This window comes from Anabrus simplex, chromosome 2 (genome assembly GCF_040414725.1).
Source record: "Anabrus simplex isolate iqAnaSimp1 chromosome 2, ASM4041472v1, whole genome shotgun sequence".
NCBI lineage: Eukaryota > Metazoa > Arthropoda > Insecta > Orthoptera > Tettigoniidae > Anabrus > Anabrus simplex.
This window is the reverse complement of record NC_090266.1, coordinates 1138826964-1138854563: the sequence shown is the minus strand read 5'-3', so window position 1 is coordinate 1138854563 and position 27600 is coordinate 1138826964.

Sequence of the window (27600 nt, the reverse complement as noted above, 5' to 3'; positions counted from 1 at the left end):
CAGCAAGCATACAGGTCGATGAACCACCACTAAAAGACGCCGCCATGGCGAAAATCCCACCAAAATTAAAAACACAACGACACTCGCGGGAAGAAACCCATAAGTCCTACACGACAAGAGATCCGCGTCTACAAGGGAGTAGAGTTGCAGAAAGAAGATAGTTTCTCCCTCCCCCCGCCCCTGACCCGCACCACCCCCACCACCCGTTCTTTTGCCCGATCAGGAATGTCACCTCGAATGATGAGGCTGTCAACCTATACAATGAAGACAACACTACTGAATGGGACGCCAGCTAGTAAACAATAAATAAAACGGTCCAAGACTGCGACGAATACTCGCCACTTTCCTTTCCCATAATGACTAGGAAGATGACGTACAATGGTACCTCTTAGGATCATGCTGCTGACTTACACGATATTATCTCTTAACATAAACTGTATCCATGCTCCTAGTAAGCAACTTATGTTCCGGCAACTTCTGCGTGACCAGGATGTTGATATTGCCCTTCTTCAAGAAGTAGCTACGGAGGACTGCAATCAATACCTGGATATGAGAAAATCTTAATTGTTAACGAAGATAAACGTGGTACTGCTTTATACATCAAAGACCACATCCAACACACCGATCCAGTTCTGCTTCTAAACTCTCGCGGAATTAGTATTCGTATTAACAATCTATTAATAGTGAATATTTATGCACCATCGGGCTCGAACGCAAGACTCGAACGAAGGACATTTTTTACGACAGAAATCTTAACCCTTCTTCAACAATTTAACAGTAACATGATCCTTGGAGGCGATTTTAATGCAGTACTTTCTCCTAAAGACCAAACAGGTAACTTTCAGGGCTGCCCTGCGTTAGCTGCGCTGATACAAGGTTTACAACTGTTAGATCCAGCAATTTTTTACTGGGAATGTGTAACCCGGAAGAGATTAAGAACCCGCCAGCATTTTACGATATCCACCACCACGCGCCACATGCACGGTATATACGATGTGAGATGAGATACGTTCCCCGTGGTCTCCCCCTATCTCCAGACATAACAACGAAGAAACTTTATACGTATGTGCATAAACAACAGTATCAAGCCCCGAATATAGTTTGGACAGCGATGTTAATAAACTGGTACCGAGTCTGGCGGAACATCTCAAATCGCATTCTCCCTCAAATAATATGTGATACGTGGTATAAGGTAGTTCATGATATAATTCCTACAAATAGCAACCTCTATCGCATCCATATGCAGGTCAACTCCGCCTGTGGATTTTGCCGACCTCCTAGGGATACAATCCAACATAGACTGACGGAATGTGACGTCACCCAACAAGTGTGGAGTGAATTTAAAGCGAAACTACATTATATCATAAATCAGCTCAAGATCTATATTGCCTCTGAGTGGACAATTCGACCTACCTTTAGCTTGCGACCGGCTCAGCTAAATAATACTGTAGTGCTTCTCTTCGGCACTTATGTACATTGTGTGTCACAAGCCAAAAGATACTACACCAAACAAGAGCTCTTCGCAGACATCAGTGTTAGTGTATACAAAGCCCTCGCGTCCCCCCAGAAGAAGCTCTATATTGGGGACTTTATTAATAAACTGGTAGTAGTCATCTAACAATGCAACTGTGTGAATAGTGTAACTACTAAAATTTCTTTCTCTGTCACAAGAGTGTCATTTTCCTTCGCGAACGTTCACAGTGGTGCACGAGTTATATGGGTTATCTTGTGTTATTTCTTACTTCTTTAGCTCCGATTACTGTGACGCTGGTTGGTTGGTGTGTATGATTGTAGGCAGGGAATGTGTATCTGATGTGAATTCTCGCTACTTTATTCACTTATTGTATAGTATAGTATATTGTGTTCACTGGCATAGAACACTCCAGTTAGTCATTGACTCACAAAAGGTGTGTGTTTGTTGTTTATCAATCTTCTCGTTTGAAGTATATTGTATTTCAATTATATGTATTGTAAGATACTATGTTGACAATAAAAAAGACATTGAGACAATAACCAAACAAACTGACCGACCTTTCTCCACACAAAAAATGGAGGAGCATAACGCTTCTTTCCGTCATAGGCTTTAGATTGGAACCCATAATACAAAAGTAAAAGCTGGAGATGATATGTCCACAGTGAGACTGGAAGGCTTAAAAAACTGGACGATAGTCGTCAAGAATTCCATATGGATGTGTTCGTTTATTCTCTATGTGCCACAAGGGGAAACAGGAATGAAGACAAGTAATTCCACGTGGTGAAAATCTATGTCTTCAAAGTGTACGTCTGACATCATTCGTGCATCATTTTGTTAAACACACGTTTTAAATGTTGACGCGAGGTACTATTTTTTCATAATCGTTGCCGTCATCAGTTAAAAGATCATGTTTTTTGCAGTTCATAAACGTATTAGCTTTCTTTCCGTTCATACCAGTGTTCGAATTTACGTCCAAGACGCTGAAAATTTCCCAATTACTATTTAGTACACTTGAGAGATTATGAAAAAAATCTCAAATTGTTTTCCGTACAGTGTATATTGCCGTGTTGTCATTATTCAATGACACTGTTCAACGACCGAGGAGATCATATTTGTTTTCTGCAGGTTCAAATAGAAAGTTGCAACGAAGGGTGAAGAATACTTGATTTATTGAACTTGATTTATTGAACATGAAAATAATGCGGTCGCTTAGAGATGAACTTCAGACTGTTTAAAACAGAGGAGGATGGTGCGGTGCTTTCTACGACCGTACGGTTTCTACAAGCTCTGAGTGATAAGAAATATTGGTAAATAAAGGTTCATCGTTCAGTATGCAATAGCTTATATTCCTGTATATCTCTGTACACAACGTGACTGAATTCTTCAACAGTTTTTACCTGATTTCTATAACTGCGGGTCTCAGTTAAGAAGGGGCATATTTAAAGGAAATAGAAGTTTTAGTAAAAATAAGGCATGGAATTTAAATTATTGAACCTTATTCGTAAAAACGACAATATTTCAGATAATCTGTTAAATACTGGCTAAAATATACTCACCTATCGTGCATTAATTATTGTTTTAGTGAAGCCACTCCCCCCAATGGAACTATAGCCCTTGAAGGGCCTTGGCCTACCAAGCGACCGCTGCTCAGCCCGAAGGCCTGCAGGTTACGAGGTGTCGTGTGGTCAGCACGACTAATCCAATCACGTAGGCTGAGTGGACCATGTTTAGTGAAAAAACGACAGATAAATTTGTAGATGTGCCTATTACGTACATAGTACATCATTGGAAAAAGGAAAGCTTTCGGGAATACAGCATCATTTTAAATAAGGTGGAGGGTGTTGTATTAGGAATTAGCTCAAGATTTATTGAATAATTAGGTCTAATATCATTACAAGAATCAATGATCAACGAATCGTTTGACAGAGCACTACAGTGTATGGAGTATCCAAAGCAAGTCTCCCTGTACCGTTATCACATCTCAGTGACTAATAAAGGAGACATAAATAGCTAAATACTAAATTATCCAGAAGCCTCCGTGGCTCAGACGGCAGCGTGCCGGCCTCTTACCGCTGGGTTCCGTGGTTAAAATCCCGGTCACTCCATGCGAGATCTGTGCTGGACAAAGCGGAGGCGGACAGGTTTCTCTCCGGGTACTCCGGTTTTCCCTGTCATAATTCATTCCAACAACACTCTCCAACATCATGTCATTTCGTCTGTCATTCATTAATCATTGCCCCAGAGGAGTGCGACAGGGTTCGGCAGCCAGCACAATTGCTATCCTCGCCGCTAGATGGGGGCTACATTCATTCCATTCCTGACCCGGTCAAATGACCGGAAACAGGTTGTGGATTTTCATTTCACTAAATTATCCAGCCCTTATTTCAATCATATTGGTTAGTCAGAAACGCTAAATCGTACATATGTAGCATGGGCCTCCTAATCTACGTCGGTTGTTTCAAGATCATAAACAAAACATATCATTCAGCTCACTTACAGGGAATGAGTACGATGATGATGATGGTGAAGCTTGTTGTTTAAAGGGGCCAAACACCGAAGGTCATCGGCCCCTAATGGAACGAGATGAATGACATGATATATGATAATTAAAATTTTAAAATGTATCCACTGACTAGAGTTAAGAAAAATGGTGATGAAGAAAAACGAGTATAAGAATAAAACAATCAGTGGATCTAATTCGTAATGCCTTATTTTCTAATAAAATAATAGAAAATACAGAAAACAAAGGAATAAGGCATTGTCTGAAAGTGCAGATAAATATATATAACTCACGTTAGACGCTAAAATAACACATTAAAATACGCAACACAAACTAAAAGTCAAAGGGACAAAAGCGCAGATAACACAAATACACTAGGACAAAGGACATCATTACACACGACAAAAAAGAACCCTATCCCTCATAAAACCGATGACGAGGTCTGCTGACTGAGCGTCATCGCGCAGAATGAGGGAGATGGAACGTGGGAGTTTTAGACTACGGCGCAGACCGACCAGGTCCACACACTCCGTAAGGATGTGTACCACGGTAAGATATTCGCCGCAAGTGCACACTGGAGGGGTATCTCCTTTCAATAGATGGGAGCACGTCAGGATACCGTGACCGATCCGAAGACGACGTAATACCACTGCTTCCCTCCGAGAAGCCCGAAGGGAAGTCCATCATACCTTCGTTGTACCATTTATCGCTCTCAGCTTATTTGGAAGAGGAGTGGCCTGCCACTCCATCTCCCAACGGGAAGTAACCAGACGTAGCTGCTGAGAGCGAATATCACTTGCTGGAACCTTGCAAGGCAACGAGGGCAGTGTTACCGCCTCCTTGGCAGCCTGATCTGCTAACTCGTTTCCCTTTACACCCATGTGGCTTGGGAGCCACAGAAACGTGATTCTGGTGCCGGCATCCGAACACCCGGCCAGCAGGTCCTGGATCCGCTGCACGAGAGGGTGCCTAGGGAAACAGGTATCAATAGACTGTAGCGATCTCAAGGAGTCAGTGCACAGAAGAAAGTGTCGGCGCTCATCCGACAGTGCGTACCGCAGAGCTTCGCAGATGGCACAGAGCTGCGCTGTGTACACACTACAAGTTTCCGGGAGAGCAAAAAGAAACCTCTCACTGTCGACAATGAACGCACAACCCACTCCATGCCTGTTCTCTACCCATCCGTGTAAACGACGACTGAACCTGGATACAGGCCAACAACAGACAGGAAGAGCCTCCGATAAATCGAAGGGTCCGTGTTTTCCTTCGGGCCAGTGTGCAGATCCAGGAGTATTTCAGGTCGTCGCACTACCCACGGAGGTACCCTCTTGGTTGTCTGACAAGGCAAGGAACTGAAGGTTTGTTAAACAATTTGTGACTGCTATCCAAGCGTATTCCCACCGGCCGCGTTGCTCGAGGACGAACAGCGTACAGCCGACAGTATCCATTGTTGAATGCGCAAGGATAGCTGGGGTGAAGTGGCATCTGTCACAAATTTGCAGCATATGACAAAAGGAGCTGCTGGCGCCTCAGGTGTAAAGGTGGTACACAAGTTCAGCGTGCAGGCTAGCTATGGGGCTTGTTCGAAGAGCTCCCGTTGCCAACCTAACCCCGCTGTGGTGTATGCTGTCCAGGCTCGCAAGAACACTTGGTCTTGCTGAGCCATATGCTGCACTGCCGTAGTCTAACCTGGATAAAATATGTGCCCTATAGAATCGTAGGAGCACGTGCGGTCAGCCCCCCAATTAGTGCTGCTAAGAAACTTCAAGAGATTAAGCTTCTTGGTGCATTGCACTTTTAGCTGCCGCACGTGTGGCTTCCACGATAATGTACTATCGGAAAGGAGCCCAAGAAATCGGTAAGTGTCAACTACAGGAATAGCTTAATTTCCTACATAAAGTTCAGGAGGTGGGTGAAGAGAACGTTGCCGACAAAAGTGGACAATACAGGTCATCGTGGTAGAAAACCGAAAGCCATATTTGAAGCCCCACTGCTCCACTCTCCTAATAGCTTCCTGTAATTGTCGCTCGGCGACTGCCATATTACGCGAGCTATAGTGCAGAGCGAAATCGTCCACATTTAGCGACGGTATTACTGCTGAACCAGCAGCAGCAACAATACCGTTTATGGCAATCGCGAACAGAGTGACACTAAGAACCGATCCCCGTGGGACTCCATTTTCCTGAACGTGGTATTGCGAATATGTCCTCCCTACTCGGACACGGAATGGGCAGAGGGACAAAAAATTCGCAATAAATACCGGCAAGTGACCTCGAAATCTCCATTGCTGGAGAACTGAAAGGATGCCATATCGCCATGTGGTGTAATAGGCCTTTTCTAAGTCAAAGAAAACAGCTACCAAATGCTGTTTGCTGAGAAACGCATCGTGGATAGAGCTCTCCAGGCATACCAAGTGGTCAGTGGTCGAGCGAACGGTTTGAAAACCACACTGGTACTCGGACAAGAGTCCTTGTTTCTCCAGACACCACACAAGTCGGCAATTTACCATCATCTCAAAGAGTTTACAAAGGCAGTTTCTAAGACAAATCGGCCTGTAACTTCCTGCATACTTAGGATCTTTTTCAGGATTGAGGACAGGAATGACGATGCCTTCTTGCCACTGAAACGGAAAATCTCCCTCCATCCAGATTCGGTTGAACACACGAAGGATATATAATAGACTATCATCACTAAGGTGTTTTAACATCTGATTATGGATATTGTCTGGTCCAGGAGACGTGTCCTTGCAAAGCGCTAAGGCACTGCTTAGTTCCCACTCCGTAAAGGGCACTTTGTAATCCTCTGGAGGCTGAGTGACAAAACTAAGGTGATGACGTTCTGCCTCCCGCTTCAGAGCGAGGAAATCACGATAGTAATTCCCGGAGCCAGATACATCCGCGAAATGACTAGTTAGATGGTTAGCAATCAAGAGTGGTTCAGTGACGACACTGCCTGCAGTGGAAATTCCCGGTACAGAAGATAATCCTTGGATACCCGAAATACGTCGAAGTTTAGTCCACACTTAGGACGATGGAGAATGTGACGTCATAGACGACACATATCTCTCCCACGAAGCTCTCTTAATTTGGCGAATGAGAACTCGCGCCATAGCGCGGAGTATTCTACTGTTACCAAATTGATCACAATAGGTTGCCTACGATAACGTTTATGAGCGCGACGGCATTCTTTGATAGCTGCTGCAAATTCTTCGTTCCACCAAGGAACGAGTTTTCGGCGAGGAGTCCCGAGAAGGGTGGAATGGACTCCTCAGCTGCTGCAAGAATAACTTGGGTGATGTAAGTTATTTCTACACCGACGGTCTGCCTGGTATCGTCGTTAAAGACAGCTAGTGGTGTTTACTTTGACCAATCAGCATGTTTAAGAATCCATCGAGGAGGAGCCTCAACGGATTTTTCTTTCAACAAAGTAAGGATAGTGGGAAAATGGTCACTGTCACAGCAATCATCGCGTGTATTAAACCGGAACAGCGGAGGCAACGTTAGGCTGCATAGACTTACGTCTATACGAGAATATGTTCCGTAACGTAAACTAAACTGAGTTGGTTCCCCTGTGTTCAAAGTACATAAATTCAGCCCTGTTACTAATGTTTCCAGTTCCCTCCCCCGGGGGCAAGGCGTCTCAGATCCCCATATGGGGTGATGGACGTTAAAATCTCCCTACGAGAGGAAGGGATGTGGAAGCTGATCTATAAGATCAGTGACATCATTTATGTTAAAAGGCTGGCCTGGTGGAAAATAAACTTTACACACTGTTGCTATGACAGGTAGCGGTACCCGTACCGCAACTGTATCCAGTGGGGTCCTTAGAAGAACCTCTTCGCTATAGGTAGCAGAACGAACAAAAAAAACCACGCCACCAGACGCCCGCCGAGCATAAAATCGTTCTGTTGAGTATAGTCTGAAATTTCTCAAGAACGTATGATGACCTGATCTGAACTTTGTCTCCTGAATACAGACTATACTCGCCGCGAACTCAATAATGAGCTGACGTAGCTCAGCAAGATGCCTGCCATAACCGTTACAATTCCACTGTAACAGTGCCATAGTGTATACTATAAAAGGAGTGTTAGATTCTGAGCGACAGGATGCTCGTGAACCTACACACTATCAACATCTACATCCGTAGATGTAGAGGACAGCTCGACGTCCATCCCGCCTTCGACAGACGGCGGGGTTGCCTCCCAGAATTTCAACGCTTTCCGAGCGTGGGAATATCCCCTACGATGGGAGCGCGTAGGTTTTGGAGCAGAAGTACTTGCTGGCGCAGACTCATACCCTCCAGCCCTGGTCGACCATGCCGCCTCCGCCGACTGGGGCACGAATATCGCCGACCTCTTAGGGAGGAGGGACTTGGCTTTCCCCCCTTGCTGGGCCGGCTTAGAACTGCTTGAGCGCAGCGATCATCAGGAGTAACGATGTCGTGAAGCACGAACCTGGGAGACTCTAAGATATCATGCTGTAGTCGAGTGTACGGGCAGGTGCATTCGTGGAATTAAACTTACGGCGCACTTCCTGGTAGGAAAGACCATCCATGGTATTGATCTCCTGGATCTTCTTCTCACTCAGATATATCGGTCAATTCCGATCCTGAGGAGAATGAAGACTAGAGCAGTTAGTGCACTTGTATGGAGTTGTGTACTCCTCAGCGCCGTGAGCTACTCCTCCACATGTACCACACGCAGACTGATTCAAACAACGAAATCCCATATTTCCGAATCTCTGGCATTGATAGCATCGCATAGGAGGCGGGATATACGGCCTCACATCGCAACGATATGTTGTTACCTCGACTTTCTCTGGTAACACTGATAACTTGAAGGAAACAATCAGGCACCTGTGGCCACGTCTTCACCGTTCACCTTGCGCGCAATGCGCCGAACGTGTGTCACGCCACGGTTCTTCATGTCTTTCATCAACTCGTCGTCAGTGTTCAAGGTAAGGTTGCGGTGAAAGATGACTCCGCAAACCAGATTCAATGATTTGTGCTCTTCCATTTTGACGGGGATTTCGCCAAAGTGGTCGCACGTAAGCAAATGTTCGGCTTGCAGTGCTGTACGAGTCTTCAAAAGCCGTAGACGCCTTAGTAGTAGACAGTTCGGCGGCCACCTCCCCTTCAGGCTCTCGGGAGATTCCTCCACTTCATTGACTGCGCTAGTTAAGAGAGCAAGCCTAACCTCATGGAGGGGCCTAACCTCCGCTTTACGGCCGGATGCCGTTCTTGATGCCCAAGAGAGCGAGCTTTACCTCACATCCATCTTCCTGGAGGGGATTAACTAACTTTTTACGCGTAAGACAGCAAGCCTAACTTCATGGATGGGCCTAACCTCAGTTTTACGGCCCGATGCCCTTCCCGACGCAAATTTCACAAGATGGCGCCTATACACAGCTCCTTATGAGACGGCTTAAGGGCGCTTGCGCAAGATGGCGGCCGCAAGATTGCTGCTATACATAGGCCCTTATGAGACACCGTAGGGACGCTTGCGCAAGATGGCGGCTATCTAATTCTAAAAGATGGGGGCTATAAACAGCTCCCTATGAGACGGCTTAAGGCCGCTTGCGCAGGATGACAGCTATTTAATTGCACAAGATGGCTGCTATACATAGACTCTTATGAGACGCAATGGGGACGCTTGCGCAAGATGGTGGCTATCTAATTCTACAAGATGGCGGCTATACATAGCTTTTTATGAGACGGCCTAGGGGTGCTCGCACAAGATGCCTGCTATACATACGTTCTTACGAGACGCCCTAGAGACGCTTCCGCAAGATGGCTGCTGCTCTTATGAAGAAAGCTAGCTTAGAGGCTACTGCACATGATGGCGGCTGCTGTTATGAAGATCCTTATGAATACGGTGGAGGGTAATTTGAAATTCCACGTGCTCTTGTTTTGTAAACAAAGCCACGTGCTTTTTGACAGCAGCCATTTTTAATCAAAAGAGCATCGTGCTGCCATTTTTAGCTACTACCTTAGGTACGTGGTAGCGGGCAATTTGAAAAAATTCCACGTGCTTTCTTGACAGCGGCTATCTTTAATCAACAGAGCATCGTTCTGCCATCTTTAGCTATTACATTTGAAATGTGGTGGCGGGCAATTTGTAAAAATTCCACGTGATTTTTTGACAGCTGTCAGCCAGTATCTTTAACTACATGCACATGGCTTACTACTACTATCCTGACGGAAGTAAACTTATAGCGTGGAATTTATCAGGACAAGCAACAAGCTGCGCTTCTTACGATCATAGTTATAAAGCAAGCTTCCCTTCTCAGCATACTTACGGAGCTACCCTTCTCAACATACTAGTATCTTAGTTTTTTATACCAAGGTGCTATTAGAGATGCCGGCTATGGGTGATTGCACAAGATGGTGACGATGGCCTAGGGGTGATTGCGCAAGATGGCGGCTATACACAGGCTCTTATGGAGAAAGGTAGATTAGAGGCTACTACACAAGGTGGCGGCTATACATGGGCTGTTATGGCCTTCTCCTCTGTTAAGGCAAATCTCTATCGAACAAGTTTAAACATGCATCGCGAAGGCTAGAGTGAGCACGTGCTATTTACCTGCAGCGATGACGGCATCATAGTTGTGCATGTTTAGACTTGATCGTTGACTGAAAGCTTCAATCTTCGAGATGCAGTGATAGGTAGTAGAGCGCAAACATGACAAGAACATTAATAGTTGATGTAAAAAGCTTTAAAATAAACGGCAACGAATTTGTGTTTAAAGAGGTGACTCTGTTAGATTGCAGTGTGTTGTGGGCACCAAAACTTGTTAGTTTAGTATTTAGTCCAACTTTCCCTTACTGTTTGTAAACAGATGAAGATAAAAAGCAGACTCAATAGATTGAAAAAATTAGGTTTGCAGTGGAAGGAATAAGGAATACCTTATCGTTTTCTATATTTAATGATGAACGCACATCTGTCAAGAGCATATCCTGTTTTTTTAAAGGGTTGTGAAAAGAAGGAATGGTTACGTGAGTATCGACAATCATCGTGTGAAATTATCGCCATGCAAGAATTAGGGTGCCCATCATTTAAAACTCTTCCGAAGGAGCATAGTAGAGAAACAAATAAACATTCTTCACAACTTGTGTGCATGCTCTTTAATTGGTTGTGTTGCAGTGCATGCCGGAAGGTGAACAACATATTATATAAACTGCAGTGTCGAAATAATGTTAGTGTGAAAGAAACATCTGTATAGTATATACATCATGCCATTTCTAACATAAACTAAGAGTAACGCAGTTGAATTGGCAATCGTAAAGTTTTATGCATGCAAAAAAGAAACTAAACACTTTTACTGAAGAAGAGATAAATGCATTACCATAGGAATTTTTGCTTAATGTAGCTGCGAATACTGTAAAGATTTGGAATATGCTTCCTCGTGAGTGGACTCAAGATCCTGTTTTGTCAGAACTTCAAACGTGTAGTTTACATCATGAACACGTGAGTTTAGGTAGGAGACCTTCTGTGAGACAGTGTCGTCCATATCAACTGATTGAACTGTATCACGGACCTAATACTAACGAGTTGGCTTCGCTTATAAACACTTATCACGGCTGCGAAGAGAGTAAACAAGTAAAAGGCGAAGAAACGTGTTGGGAGAAAGGCAAGGAAGCATGTTGGGCGTGGGCTCATCAATAAAGTGATCTATCCTCTTCCCTTCGAGCTTCATCTTCCTAGTTACGAGTACTGCAGACCTAGAACATGACTTGACGTTCGCTTGGCACGTGGTTTTCCTAGTTTTAATACGTTAGATGCTGCCTGCAAAGAGCATGACCTTGCTTATCAACAAAACAATCCTAAATTAAGATGTGTAACTGATAAAAATCTGCTTCGTAAAGCTATGCTGCGTGTGTTGTCACCTAGTGCTTCAGTTCCTGAGAAGATAGCAGCACTTGTTGTTGTTGGTGCAATAAAAGGAAAACTGTGTGGTGAAGAGGGGAAAATAGATAAATGATAAAACAGATTTACTTGAAGAAAAAATGTATATATATTCTAAAATAAATATGAATTTTCAAAACATATTACAGATGTTTTTGATATCAATCCTACAGCATGTCCTAGTAATAATGTTAACTTAGAAGAAAGGAGAGGTAGAGGATGGAGAATTAAGAAACACACACACAAGATTTAACGTACACCCCTTTATTAACCCATGAATTAAAGCTTTTATTAAAACCAAGCCATTTAACATACAGTTTATTCCCATGACGAAGAACAACACGTTCAACTAAATAGTGATCAGGGTGTTTTGTTTTCTGCAGTTCTTCGATGTAGAATCCTCCTTCAATAGGCTGTCCTATGAGATCGCGAAGTAAATACGTAACTGGATTAGTAAGCTTAACTCTCCTGATTTGAAAACTTTCAGTGCTCCAGTTGGGAGTGTATCCTTTTGCAAAGTTAGGCTTGTGTTTGCTGATGCGAACAAAGTCACCTTCTTTAAAGCGATAGCGACGTAGATCAGCTGTTTTAATTACAAGATGAATAGCATCTAGGCGAGGTGTATTCCTTGTAACAAGACGTGGCTTTGCTCCGATAGTGCGATGAGGTGTATCGTTGTAGGTAGATACAAGTCTAGGTAGGAGATCAATCCAACGATATGAAACTTGTGCTGTAAATTCTCGCCACATCATTGCTTTATGTGTACGATTAAAGCATTATACAACACTTGCCTTGATATTGCTGAACGTAGCGTAGTGTTGAATGCCAAGTAACTTGAGGTAAGAAGAAAAATCCTTGTTGTAAAACTCTTTAACTTGATCAGTTTGAAGAAGCCTTGGGCAATGTTTTGATTCTTCAACAATATGTTTAAATGCTTCTTTGAATTGAGCTGCTGCCTTAGAACGCACAGGTTGTGCAAAAGCAAACTTGGAGAACACATCGATAACAGTAAGTAGATACTTTTTTTTGCTAGTTGCTTTACGTCGCATCCACACAGATAGGTATTTTGGCGACAATGGGGCTGGAAAGGGCTAGGAGTGGGAAGGAAGCAGCCGTGGCCTTAATGAACGTACAGACCCAGGATTTGCTTGGTGTGAAAATGGGAAACCACGGAAAACCATTTTCAGTGCCGACAGTGGGGTTCGAACATACTATCTCCCGAATACTGGATACTGGCCGCACTTAAGCTACTGCAGCTATCGAGATCGGTAAGTAGATACTTATAGCCCTTATTGCTAGAGGCATATGGAATCATTTCTACCAAGTCCACTTGCCAGAGATCATCTTTTCCTATTGTAATAACGCGTCTGCGACAGTAGGTGTGACGTGCCGGTTTATGTAACTCATGTGCGATGTTTGCCTTTGCAGGCGAGATCTTCTCTTGACCAGCCATTACAAAATAATACCAGCATGTTGTATTTCTCTCCCTTTTTCTAGAATTTCTGATTCGTGACCTGTGTGACCAGCATCGTGCCCTGCTCTTAGATGTTGTAGTCGTTCAACGAGTAAGTCTGGGTCATTCCAGTAACTTACGTCCACATATGGCAACAAAGGCTTGTGCATAACATCAAGACCACTTGCTGTTGGAAACAACTTAGAAATAAACTCATGATACTTGCAACTCTTATTTGCATTTACAGCTTCTATTCTCTTGTAATTACGTCGTGTTACGTCAGTAGCAAAAAGGATTGCTTTATATTTTTTAAGATCATCCTGCAAAATTTTATCCTTGTTAGGTATTCGTGAGAAAAGAAGTTCTAGGAGTACTTTCGTAGGTTTATAGGTAACACCTTTCACAATAAGTTTGTTGCTATCAATCTTAACTTTTGAATTTCCTATCCAGAAATAGTCGTCTTCGTAGCGAATACCGTAAGTGGTGTCAGTTTGCCCTGTAAAAAGTTTTTCTATATAAGGTGCAAAGAGAGATCCATAGGTATTATGAATAAAAGTTTTAAACTGTTTACGATACTCTGCCGTGATCATAACCTCAGACAAAGATGGTAAATCCTGCGTCGATGTAGTAGGTGTTTCAGCAATAACATCTGTAGTTAAAAACTCAACACGCTTAGATGGTAAAGTATCGTTAAGATCTTCTTCCTTATCCTCTTATTGATCTACATCTTGCTTCTCTTGTTTATGCTTCTGTTTTCCTTCATGCTCCTCTTTGATGATGATGCTTGTTGTTTTAAGGGGCCTAACATCGAAAGTCATCGGCCCCATGCTTCTCTTTATCATATGATATTTGCATAGAAGCAAAACCTAAAGTAGACTGCGGCAATGAAGTAGAATTAAACATTTCTTTGAGTGGTGTACTCAGTTGCGTTTTTAAAAATAAATCCATCTCTGCTTGAATACGTTTAGGCTCTTTAGATTTTCGTCGAATATTGTTTCGAGCTTGGATGATATGTTTTGTAATCTCCTTGCTAGATATTAACATGATGGTGGTTTTTGATCGAGTAGTCACTGTAATTCTGTGTTAATGCATGTAAAATGATCGAAACCCATGCGATATCGTTCATGCTGAACATAACTTTCATTATCAATAACTAAAAAGCTGTAACGATGTGATGACCAACATGTAGCACACATACGTTCATTGAATTTCATATCAGTGTTAACATGATCGTCATACGCATGTTGCCCTCATTTTGCCAAAAAAGCACAATAACATTTGTGTTGAAACGTATCAACTGCTTAGGCACACGAGAATAGGTTTGGCATAAATAGATGCAATCAACATATTTATGTCGTCCCATACTAAACAATGCACGAATAACGTTCTCCTGTTCTGTTGCGACATCGTCAAAGATCATAAGAGAATTAGGAAGCACATCGTCCGGTGACGGTACTAGCTCGTGTGAATTAAATTCAAAATATTTTATTCCATTTTTAACTAGATCATGCATTACAGTTCGTAGAATAGTATATAGCGGTTAAGCGAGTGACTTTGCGAAAACGTAAATATTTTCGAAGCGTATACCATTTAAAGAAGTAATAGGTATAAGTAAAAGATTTGTTTTCCCGCATGCTGACAGGCCTGATATAATACATCGAACAGTAAAAGGAGACAACGTTCCATGACCTTATTTTAGTTGTACTAGAACTAGGTAAGAGATGTGGCACAATGTCGCTAACAGGTAGTGTGTCTTGCTGTTTTATAATCTTCATGATAACTGAATCATAAAGTAGGCAATAGTAATATATATACTGTATATATATATAAAACGAAACAAGAGGTAACAGTTAGTTTATCATTTGCTCTTGACAGGTAAAGTCGTATACAGAATAGTGAAACAACGATATCCAAACGATGTGAAGAAGAAGAAAGCAGAAGCTGTCGGATGGAAATATGTCATAAAGGCAGCACAAAAACTATTTGAGGGGAATACAATCCTCGTATAACTATTACTAAGGCACTACGAGCAGCAAGAGCGAGAATCTCTCCAAAGTGCAGAGCAATGTTTCGTAAACGTGCACGAATTATTCCTGTACCAAAACGAGGAGGATTTCTTCCTGCGCTGTTTGCTGGCCTCGCAGCTTTAGGGTCATTGCTGGGTGGTGCTAGTGCAGTAGGAAGAACTGTTAAGGCTGTACAAGAAGCGAAACAACAATTAGAAGGGAGTGGATGTCATAACAAGACGATGGAGGCAATTGTATTACGAAGCAAGGGTGTACACATGAAGCTATCACCATACAAAAAAGGCCTTAGCATCTACATTTCTCCAAAAAACGACTACTAAATGCACTGCCACATAGAGCACTGACGCATGAAGAAGTTTTTACGTTTGCTAAACAACTAGGAGTTCGTTATTTTCGAGGTGTGTATATGCGCGATCAACTACCAGCGTGTCTACGTGAACGTGAAAGTGCCGTAATTAACTTAGACAACAGTCGCGGACCTGGAACTTATTACGTTGCTTATGTAAATCCTAAATCTAAAGTATGGTATTTTGATAACTATGGAGACTTACCTCCTCCCTTTGAGCTCATACGTTATTTCGGAAGCAGTGCAGACATTGTTTACAATAAGAACCGTATTCAAATATTTAATTCACGCATGTGCGGACAATTATGTCTTATGTTCTTATATCAAACCCAGATAGTAGAGAAACAGCATTAGTGTGCACGTGATGACTAACGGTGAAAGAACTTTTGCTGTACGTAGAGAAGGACTTGAAACAGCCGTATATTTTAATCCACCGATCGAGCTTGGCTATCAGCTACATAGTCTTGGACTAGTATCGTTTGAAACCTACAATAAAATCTATAGTGTGCATGATAATATAAACAAGTTCTATTACGATGAGTATGTGCTAATGCTACCCTCAGGCAGTTATTCAGTTGACGATATTCATGACTATATTGAAAGTACGTTAATTGACCAGTTTGGAGAAGAGAGTTTTAGTAATCATAATTACAAGTTCTCAATCGCTGTAAACAACATTACAGATATGTGTTATTGAAACATCATGTAAGATTGACTCAAATCACAACCTGATTCGATTAGACCATTGCTTGAATTTTCATCAAGGGAGCTCCTACCGAACGTAAGTTAGGAGTCTGATCAACCTATAACACTCTTCGATGATTATCATGTGAACATTACTTGTAATATTGTTACAGACTTGAATAGTAATCTACAACCTTCGCACGTCCTTCACGACTGCATTATTATTGAGGAACGTGGATTTACTATTCTTGAGAAACCAGCAGTAGTTCTTTATGATCCTGTGTCTGTATAACACATTAGTAACATCACTCTTAGGCCTGTAAATAAACATAATCAGCTTATTCATTTAGATCCGAACGCGTGTACGTAGGTTACATACTTCACCTCAAACCAGCTTAAAAACATTTTTTAAAACACGGTGTACATTCCGAAGACATACTACATGCTTGCGAAGACTCATCGAGACCGGGCGAGATGGCCGTGCGCGTAGAGGCGCGCGGCTGTGAGCTTGCATCCGGGAGATAGCAGGTTCGAATCCCACTATCGGCAGCCCTGAAAATGGTTTTCCGTGGTTTCCCATTTTCACACCAGGCAAATTCTGGGGCTGTACCTTCATCAAGGCCACGGCCGCTTCCTTCCAAATCCTAGGCCTTTCCTATCCCATCGTCGCCATAAGACCTATCTGTGTCGGTGCGACGTAAAATCCATAGCAAAAAAAGACTCATCGAGTTAACAGATAACCATAAACATATACTCAATGATTTTGGTTATACGCTACAACAACAACAAAATGAGGATATGCTAGACATTATGAATACAGTAGAAAATTGTAAAGTGTAATACGAAGTGAGCTTCATTCCTATCAACCTTTTATGTTAAGGCGCGTCCAGACTTGTAACAGAACATCGTAACGTAACCGCGTCGCGCTCCTGTCTGGACGGTACTGCGTAACCTCGTCGCGTAACCTTAGCGCGCAACATAAACGATACGGTACGAGGTTCGCTGCGTTCCACTGCTTGTCGATTTTTCCGCGCCACATCAAAGAGCTGTGCGCGCAGAAGTTACAGCAAGCTTGGACGTACACAGGACCTCGGCGCGTAACTCGCATTCGCCTCTGTCTGCTTGATCAGTAAAGATGGAATGGACCGAGCAAAAAACACTGCATTTTATTGAAATGTACAGAGCTAAGGAAATGTTGTGGCTAGCTAGCCATCCCGGGCATTTCAACAAAATTTTAAGGAATGACGCATGAGAGGAGCTGGCGACGGAACTGAACACAACGGCCGAGGAATGCCGGAAGAAAATGACGTCCTTGATTTCTTCACTCCGAAGGGCAAAAGGCAAAATAAATAAGAGCACGGGAACAGGATCAGGTGTTTATAAATAAAACTATGTAATATTACTTATAAAACATGGCATCAGACTTTAAATGCTACGACGCATTCTTAAGCTTTCCGCCTTTAACAGTGTGTACGGTACTATATTACGATGTTTGAATACATGGATTTTTTCATTTTCAGCAGCTGACGAGGTGTATCAGAGCACATGGTTTGCTTTTAAGCGTCTGCAGTTTCTGTGGGACAAAGACAAGCCGCGAGTTGGTTTAAGCACTTTAAGTACATTTTTACTGCAAAGTAAACACGTAATAAATGAAGAGTTAACATTTTTAAAGTGAAACTAGTAACACATTTATTTTCCTGCTTTTGATTCACATAAAAACAATTTTTCAAAAAGGTAATGACGTCATGTTATCAATGTCGGCTCTCCAGTTTCCCTCCTTTAATTGTCCGTCTGTTTCATGATCTAATGTCCAAGGTGGATTGTAAAGATTGACTGAGTCAGGGCTTCGTCTTAAGAAATTGTGTAGATAAGTAACTGCCTTCACAATCAATTCAGCCCTGTCAGACTATAGCAGCATTGGCTTTCGAAGTACTCGAAAGACAGCCGACACAATACCGAACACATTCTCCACCACTCTACGTGTCGGCACAGTCGATAATTGAAACGCCGTTCTAATGAATACTTCGGATGAATCCATGGATACGGTTTCATTAACTTCTCACTAAGAGCAAACGCATCGTCCACGATGAAAAAGTATGGAACTGGAATATGTCTTCATTTTAAGGGCTCCGCTTTTGGTAAACATAAGCTGTTCTTTTGTTGTAGTTCATTGTTCAACTGCCTTGGCAACCAGCATCCAAAAATAAAAAGTTGTAATTGGCGTCTACCAGTGCGAAAAGAACAATGCTGAACGTAGGTTTATAGTTAAAACTTAAGCTAATAGGTGCTTGTAGGACTACATGTTTGCCGTCCAGGGCTCCTAAACAATGAGACAAGTTCCACATGCGTTCATAGTTTTGTGCCACAGCCTGCCATCCTTGTTGTGTTGTAGGAATCTGTACGTAATAATAATAATAATAATAATAATAATAATAATAATAATAATAATAAAAGTAGAAATAGTAATGTATATCTTAAATATGTATGTGTAGCCTATACACGATATTTCTTAATGTAGATGCCGGCACCAGACAACGAGCAAGAACAAGCAGATACACAACATCCAGAAGGCACCATAGGAACTATATCGTGTCCCCCGCAGCCTGTTTCCCATAAACGGAAAAGACGAGTTGAGGATGAGAGACTAGAGATGGCATTTGAAATACTGGCCGAATCTGCAAGCAAACATCAATAAGAGGACGAATGCCAGATCTTCGGGAACTTGGTTGTCAAAAGGATGCAGAAATATTCACCAATAACTCGAGCCGAAATTGAACATTCTATGATGGACATTTTACTTCGTGCAGACCGGGGACAGTATGACCAGTTTCCCCACCCACTCCCTTCTCCGTTTCACTCTACATATTCCCAATATCCCCATCATGCTGCACAGCATAATGTTCATCAGCTGTCGAACCCATCACATTTTCAAGGTTATACCTCCCCTGTGGGTGGGGGTGGCAGAATAGCATCCACGGTAACCCCTGCCTGTCGTAAGAGGCGACCTCAGGGGCTCTGATCTTTGGAGCGTGGGTTGACGACCACGGGGCACTCAGCTGACTCCTGGCATTGCTTCCACTTACCTGTGCCAGGCTCCTCACTTTCATCTATCCCATCCGACTTCCCTTGGTTAACTCTTGTTCTTTTCCGACCCCGACGGTATTACGTATGGAGGCCTAGGGAGTCTTTAATTTTCACGCCGTTCGTGGCCCTTGTCTTCCTTTGGCCGATACCTTCATTTTTCGAAGTGTCGGACCCCTTCAATTTTTCTCTCTGATTAGTGTTATAGAGGATGGTTGCCAAGTTGTACTTCCTCTTAAAACAATAATCACCACCACCACCACAAGGTTACACCGTTACAACACCCACTCCTTCAGCTTCCTTATCCTCGCCGAATACTACTACTACACCCAATTCTCCTCACTCCAACTCTATCTGTCCACTGAGTCAAATATAGTAAGCAATTCCCACGATGTGGATGTGGATTTTCAGAACTTGATTAGACTTACAAAGTAGTGTTTCTGTGTTGAATAAGCAATTAAAATATATAATGTTTGATGTATGTAACATAGAATATCCCAGCAATAAATTCCTTACTTACGTTTATATTTTCTTTCAGTGCTTCAATCATCCGGTACGATAACACTAATCGAGTGTTTGGATATTTTGAAAAGATACTACAGACTAGTGTATGAATCACCGGTTGCTAGAAATCGTACTGTCACTGCTAGTCTCTCTTGCACCGAGATAGCCTCTCCGAATGTGGTATCTTTCTTAGCAACTTTAGTCCCTATCAAATTGATGCGGTTCGAAGTCTGTAGGTGACATTCTAGTAAAATTTTATAACGCCCACTAACTGTCTGATACTACATGTCAACCAGCAAATTTGAACCACCATGTGTAGTTCTACGTGTATATAGCTGAGTTTGCCACCATCGCCTATGTTTCCGTTTGGTTGCATAATGCAAATAAATATAGGCTGCTGCAGCTAAGTCCGCCTTTCAAAGCTGCACTGTCTCAACTGGCGGAACGCTGGTAGGTTACGCGTTACGACCTGCGGCGCGGGGTAGAGAAGTTTACCTCGCAACCGCTGTGCGTAACATTGCCCCGTTTAACCTTGGCGCGCGACGTGGTTACGTTACAGAGTTAGGCGCGCATGTCTCTACCCACCTTTAGGATTAAATAACAATGATGAAATTCACTTTATAATTAATCAGCAAAATGCATACACCTTACCACACGAAAGCTACCTCTATATTAAAGGACGACTAGATAAGTCAGATGGAAGTGGACCAAGCACTTCAGAACTAAACAGCCATGCTCTAACTTTTCTCTTTTCTGAAGCGCGATATGAAGTCAATAATGTCGAAATAGGTAGAACAAAGAATGTTAGTATTACAATTGCAATAAAACTCTACCCTTCTTTTTGCGACGAAGAAAGTGATCTTTTGCGGATGGCAGGATGGTGTCCAAAAGCTACTAACAACTGGATGATTAATGAAGATGGAACTTTTACGGGTATGTTATCACCGAAACATATTTTTGGCTTCTCAGAAGACTTTACACGTATTATAATCAACGCAAAACAAGAGCTTATTCTGATTCGTGATCGATGTGATAAAAATTCTCTTAAAGTAGCAGAAACACCAGTGGAATCGAAAATTACACTTCTTCGTATATTGTGGAGGATTCCACATGTAACCTTATCTGATCGTGAAAACTTCGATTGCTCAAGATTGTAGAAAATGATACGTTTTCGAAGTCAGGAACTGCATGAATATCCTGTGTTACCAGTTACAAATAAGCATAGCTGGGCTGTTAAAACATCACGTTTTACTGAGAAGCCATTGCATATTATTTTTGGATTTCAACGACTCGTAAATTCAACCATGAAAAATATAGCTCACTGTTTGATCACTGTAAATTAAGACCTGTTAGACTATATCTCAACGGAATTACTTATCCCTACGAATACATAGAATTTAACTTTGAGAAAAATATATTTGGGATGCTCTGTAACATGTTTTGTAAATTCCAATCATCGTATTATCAGAAAGAAGATCGTCCGCTATTTTCGCCTCATGAATTTAAAAATTCAGCACTGATTGTAGTTGTAGACTGTTCTTATCATGAAGAATCCATAAAATAATCTCCTGTTGATATTCGTTTAGAATTTGAAACATCTGAAAACATTCCTGCTAACACAACAGCCTATTGTCTTATTATTCATATGAGTGATGTTACTTACCATCCGCTAACGAATCTTGTTACCATACTATAAATAAGGATAGCTCTTTATCATCAACATTAGTGTGTGCTTCGACATCATACGCTATGGAACAGAAAGAGTACAACAAACAAAACTGTAAATGTGCATGCTTATACGCAACATCTTATTTATCTCACACGAGTAAGTGAGGCTATTAAGATGTTCTATAAACATAGATCCTAATATGAGATGCCAAAACATTTATTCAATACTTACCGCCAAGATTATTATCTACGTACGCTGCCCCTTATGTACATGATTTTTGGGACATCCTTCCTCTACACAGTAAGGTGTCAATCGATGTTGTTTTATGCAGAACCTGTCAGCGTCATTACAAGCATCGACGGGAAAATGGTGTTGATAATTGGGATGGACCAAACCTGAGGATTGAACACTGTACACAGGGAACTTTTTTCAGTACGTGATGACGATGATTCAGAAAAGAAAACAACCATATGAATAACAGCAAGGTAAGAATTGCATTATCTTCTTTTGTAAAGCATAACATACTTAGTATAATATATTTCTAAATGTTTTGTTTAATTTGAATGTTTCAGGAGGCATTACAATTTGAAACGCATGCTACCTCTTCGCAAAACGCTGCTAAGAAGCATACCAACCTTGTCAGCAGCAAAACGAACTCTGTTGTAGTAAATTCTAAGGAAATATTTTATTGCATTCAAAATGTTGTACATATTGCATTTCTTACACCTACTCATTCTTGAGAAAACGATCAAGTCTAAACATGCACAACTATGATGACGTCATCGCTGCAGGTTAATAGCACGTGCTCACTCTAGCCTTCGCGATGCATGTTTAAACTTGTTCGATAGAAATATGCCTTAACAGAGGAGAAGGCCATAACAGCACATGTATAGCCGCCATCTTGTGTAGTATCTTCTAAGCTAGCTTTCTTCATAACAGCAGCAGCTATCTTGTGCAGTAGCCTCTAAGCTAGCTTTCTCTATAAGAGCCTGTGTATAGCCGCCATCTTGCTCAATCGCCCCCTAGGCCGTCGCCACCATCTTGTGCAATCACCCATAGCCGGCATCCTTAACAGCATCCTGGTTTAAAAAACTAAGATAATGGTATGTTGAGAAGGGCAGCTCGGTAAGTATGCTGAGAAGGGCAGATTGCTTTATATCTATGATCGTAAGAAGCGCATCTTGTTCGCTTGTCCTGTTAAATTCCACGCTATAAACTTTACTTCCGTCAAGATAGTAGTAGTAAGTCATGTGCATGTAGCTAAAGATAGAGACTGACAGCTGTCAAAAAAGCACGTAGTTTTTTCAAATTGCCCGCCACCACATTTGAAAGGTAATAGCTAAAGATGGCAGCACGATGCTCTGTTGATTAAAGATGGCAGCTATCAAAAAGAACGTGGCTTTGTTTACAAAAGAAGAGCACGTGCAATTTCAAATTGCCCTTCACTGCATGCATAAGGATCTTCATAACAGCAGCCGCCATCTTGTGCAGTAGCTTCTAAACTAGATTTCTTCATAAGAACAGCCGCCATCCATCGCTAGCGTCCCTAGGGAGTCTCATAAGAGCCTATGTATAGCAGCCATCTTGTGCGAGCACCCCTAGGCCGTCTCATAAGAAGCTATGTATAGCCGCCATCTCGTAGAATTAGATTGCCGCCATCTTGCGCAAGCGTCCCTATTGCGTCTCATAAGAGCCTATGTATAGCAGCCATCTTGTGCAATTAAATAGCTGCCATCTTGCGAAAGCGCCCTCAAGTAGTCTCATAAGGAGCTGTGTATAGCCACCATCTTGTGCATTGGCGTCGGGAAGGGCATCCGGCCGTCAAACTAAGGTTAGGATCCTCCATAAGGTTAAGTGTGCTCCCTTACAGTATGCTAATCTCCATTGCCCTACTACTCAAATAACGTCTCGAGAATAGCCATTGCTCTACTACTCAAGACAGCATCAGGAAGGGCATCCGTTCGTAAAACTGAGGTTAGGCCCTTCCATGAGGTTAGGTTTGCTGTCTTGCGCGTAAAAAGTTAGGTTACCTCCCTCCAAGATGGTGGATGTGAGATTAAGCTCGCTCTCTTAGGTGTCAGGAAGAGCATCCGGCCGTAAAATTGAGGTTAGGCCCCTCCATGATGTTAGCTTTGCTCCCTTACGCGTCAAAAGGAGGTTAAGCCCCTCCAAGATGGCAGAAGTGAGGTTAGGCTCGCTCTCTTAACCAGCGCAGTCAATGAGATGGAGGCCTCTCCCGAGAGCCTGAGGTGGAGGTTGCCGCCGAACTGTCCACTTATACTACTCTCCTTCTACATGTCTATTAAAAAGGATCAGTTTTACCAGCTTAAAATCGTGCCCATCGGTTCTGGTAGCAACCAGAAACCTAGGATAGCTGGATCCCATTTCTTCACGCTGCGCATGTTCCCAGGGAGTTGAACCTCTCAGGGAAGCAAAAGTTAAAGACTTCGGTGGGGGACCACCTTTGGATGGGCGAACTCGTTTCGAAGCCATGCCCGAAACCATCCTCCCCAAATGTCACCCACTCCGATCAGGGGTCTCTGTAGCCGAACCAAGCTGCCAAGGCAATACCCAACTGGTCATAGCCGGTACTGCCCGGGGTCCGATGTTGGACGATGCCTAATGCGGGATGAATGAGGCGTCCCCCACCCGCATGGGGTGAAATGAGTACGAGCTACAGGGTTGTATGCGTGAGTATTGCATATGATGGTACGGTCTGCCTGACGATACCAATACCTTAAACTCGCCGGCAATATGCTACGTACCTCTTTTCAACTGGGCCCCTAAATATCTGTGACTCCTTACAACTATATGACCAGCTGCGAATACCACTGATCCGTTGTAGGTTGGTTTTTCTCCGGGTACTCCGGTTTTCCCTGTCATCACTCATTCCAGCAACACTCTCCAATTTCAATTCATTTCGTCTGTCATTTATTAATCATTGTCCCAGAGGAGTGCGACAGGCTTCGGCAGCAGGCACAATTCCTATCCTCACCGCTAGATGGATGCTTCATTCATTCCATTCCTGACCCGGTCGACCCTTCTAGGTTCTTCAAAGGTAATGTGAAATTGTAATAATTACCGGAGGTATCGCTATCGTGGCAGATCTGAAATTGGATAATTTCAGACTGAGACACTTCCATGAAAACTTAGAGCTGAGGTACGTGGAGTTACACAATTCCAATCCACTCACAATCCTCTCCAAGCCATCCGGTGTTCCTGTTATTACCGCAGATAGTTTGCCGTTAAAGAACACAGAGTCAACCAACATCCAGGCTGATCGGAAACATCGTGCACCAGGTCTGTGAGTGTTAAAGGGCTGGTCAAAGTGATAAATAATTCGACAAATAATTCGGTAACTCACGACGTTGTCATTTTATCAGTTGCTGAAATTAGACAGTCACTTCGTTTCGATGGCGAATTCAAATAGGCTTTACGAGGGGTTGTTGCTAAAGCCCAAAAACCGTACATTTTGTGCACTAGTACATTCTAAAATGCGAATACTTTTTCACTCAGATCTTCTGTTTTGGACGACACATCTAAATGCAAACGGATAAGGTAATAAGGTATATCGTAAATTGTCTCCAGTTCTTTCAACTTTACCAAAGATGCAGAATATTTGTGCAAAAATATAGGGCGATATCTTGAACGTGCCATCAACAAAGCAGGTATCTGATTTTATAAGCAATTATATACTGCTTTGTGTAGCTAAAACTAATACTCGCTCGCCTTCATAATTATAATCATTATAATCTCGTCTCGGTTTGTCGTTTTGAAACGTTCAGGTTTTTCTACTCTTCATAGGAAGATGCCAGTCATTTAACTGGAATTCAGTTAGTTGCTGATGATTTAATATTGACGTAAAACAATCTCCCAAAATTTCTAAGTGTACCGAGCTCGATAGCTACAGTCACTAAAGTGCGGCCAGTGTCCAGTTTTCGGGCGTTAAGGGGTTCGAACCGACCATCGGCGGCCATGAAGATGGTTTTCCGTTGTTTCCCATTTTCACACCATGCAAATGCTGGAGCTGAACCTAAATTAAGGTACTTTCCCATTCCTAGCCCTTTCTTGTCCCATCGTCGCCATATGACCTATCAGTATCGGTGCGATGTAAGAGAATAAATTCCAACTGTAGTGGGATATCTCGATATTGAAGGAATGATTTGCTTATCTACGTCATTTTTAAGAAGCATGCCAACGAGAAAAAAAAGCATTGCTACATCATTACAGTTTTTTCGACTTTTACCAAACAATCTTTCACTATAGCTCTGTACATCAGCCGAGGAGAGGGGGAGCGGTACACCTGAAAATGTCGGAGAAACAATACCTACGAATGATCCTTAGAAGAAGGATAAGAGTATTCCAATGGTGGAGCAAAAAGCTGGAGTATCATCAATCTTGTTAACGGAGGTGATAATAATAATAATAACAATAATAATAACAATAATAATAATATTAATGGGGTCGCCTCTGTGGTGTAGTGGTTAGTGTGATTAGCTGCCATCCTCGGAGGACCGGGTTCGATTCCAGGCTCTGTCACGGAATTTGAAAAGTGGAACAAGGGCTGGAACGGAATACACTCAGGCTCGGGAGGTCAGCTGAGTAGAGGGGATTCCGATTCGCTCCTCAGCCATCCTCGAAGTGGTTTTGCGTGGTTTCTGACTTCTCCTCCAGGCAATTGCCGGGATGGTACCTAACTTACGGCCGTTTCCTTCGCTCTTACCTTTCTATCCCTTCCGATCTCTCCCCCCACCCCCACACAAGGCCAATGTTCAATACAGCAGGTGAGGCTACCCGGGCGAGGTACTGGGCTCCTCCCAGTTGTATACCAGGACCCCAATGGCTCACCCTCTATGACTCCGTCCTTAAGGCGTAGAGGTGGGATCCCTCGTTGTGTCCGAAGGGAAAACGAACCCCGGACGGTAAAGAAATTAAGAAAGAAAGAAAGAAATAATAATAATAATAATAATAAAGCAGAACAAACAGGTTTACAAATTTCCTTTCAAAAGACAGAAGTAATGTCAAATATCAAAGATGATACTGCACCCATCATATGAGCCAGATTGCTGAATTTAATAAAATTTTATTTGATATTGGATGGAAGTATTCATGTATGCTATTAAAATTATAAACTTATGGGATACTCAGGAGGCCAATGTATATGAACAAAGAATCAGCAGAAGCCCACGCTTCCTTTCTTTTCTGGAAGAAAACGCTATCGCTGTAAGGTAAACAACCAATACCAATCTGGAACTAGGCAGTAGAAACGGAAAATTCCATTCGAAGAGTGAGACAGAAAACCACGAATATTACTACCAGAATCCCCTTGATTTGAAATGGACTCGTCCATACAAATGAATAGCGAATATAAGTGGTCCAATCAGGTTGCACCATTCAAATAATTTTAAAAATGAGCGGGACAGCATATTTAATTCATCTGCAATCAAGGCTAATAATTAATATGGATTTTATAACAGCAAGATATTAATATTGACCAAGTAATTTTTGGACGAAGTCAATGTATCAATGCTAATAGAAGATAATAATTGCGCTCTGAATTTTCAAGTAGCAACACAGGTGTGCAGTCCCCGCCAACATGAAGTCTGTTCGACAGTGCGTAAGAAGATGTAATCCAACTAACGCTACCAGTATTATACGAAAAGTTATGAACAATTTTGAGATCTCGCTGTACCAGTATAATGACATGCATTTTGTGGAATTAAGTCAGTAATGCATCTCATCTCTTAAGCACTTAATTCGGGAGACGCTCTCCAAGGGGGATGTCTGGGTGTCAAAAAGCATATATCCTTCCGCCGAGAAGTGACTCTGCCACCACGCAACCCCGATTCTCAACATTCAGTCGTCTTCAGAAGGGTCGTGACGATTAATGTGTGTCGGGCAGCGCTCCGTATTTGTGAATGCCCACAAAGAACAAAGCGTGTTTGTCCGTGTATTCATA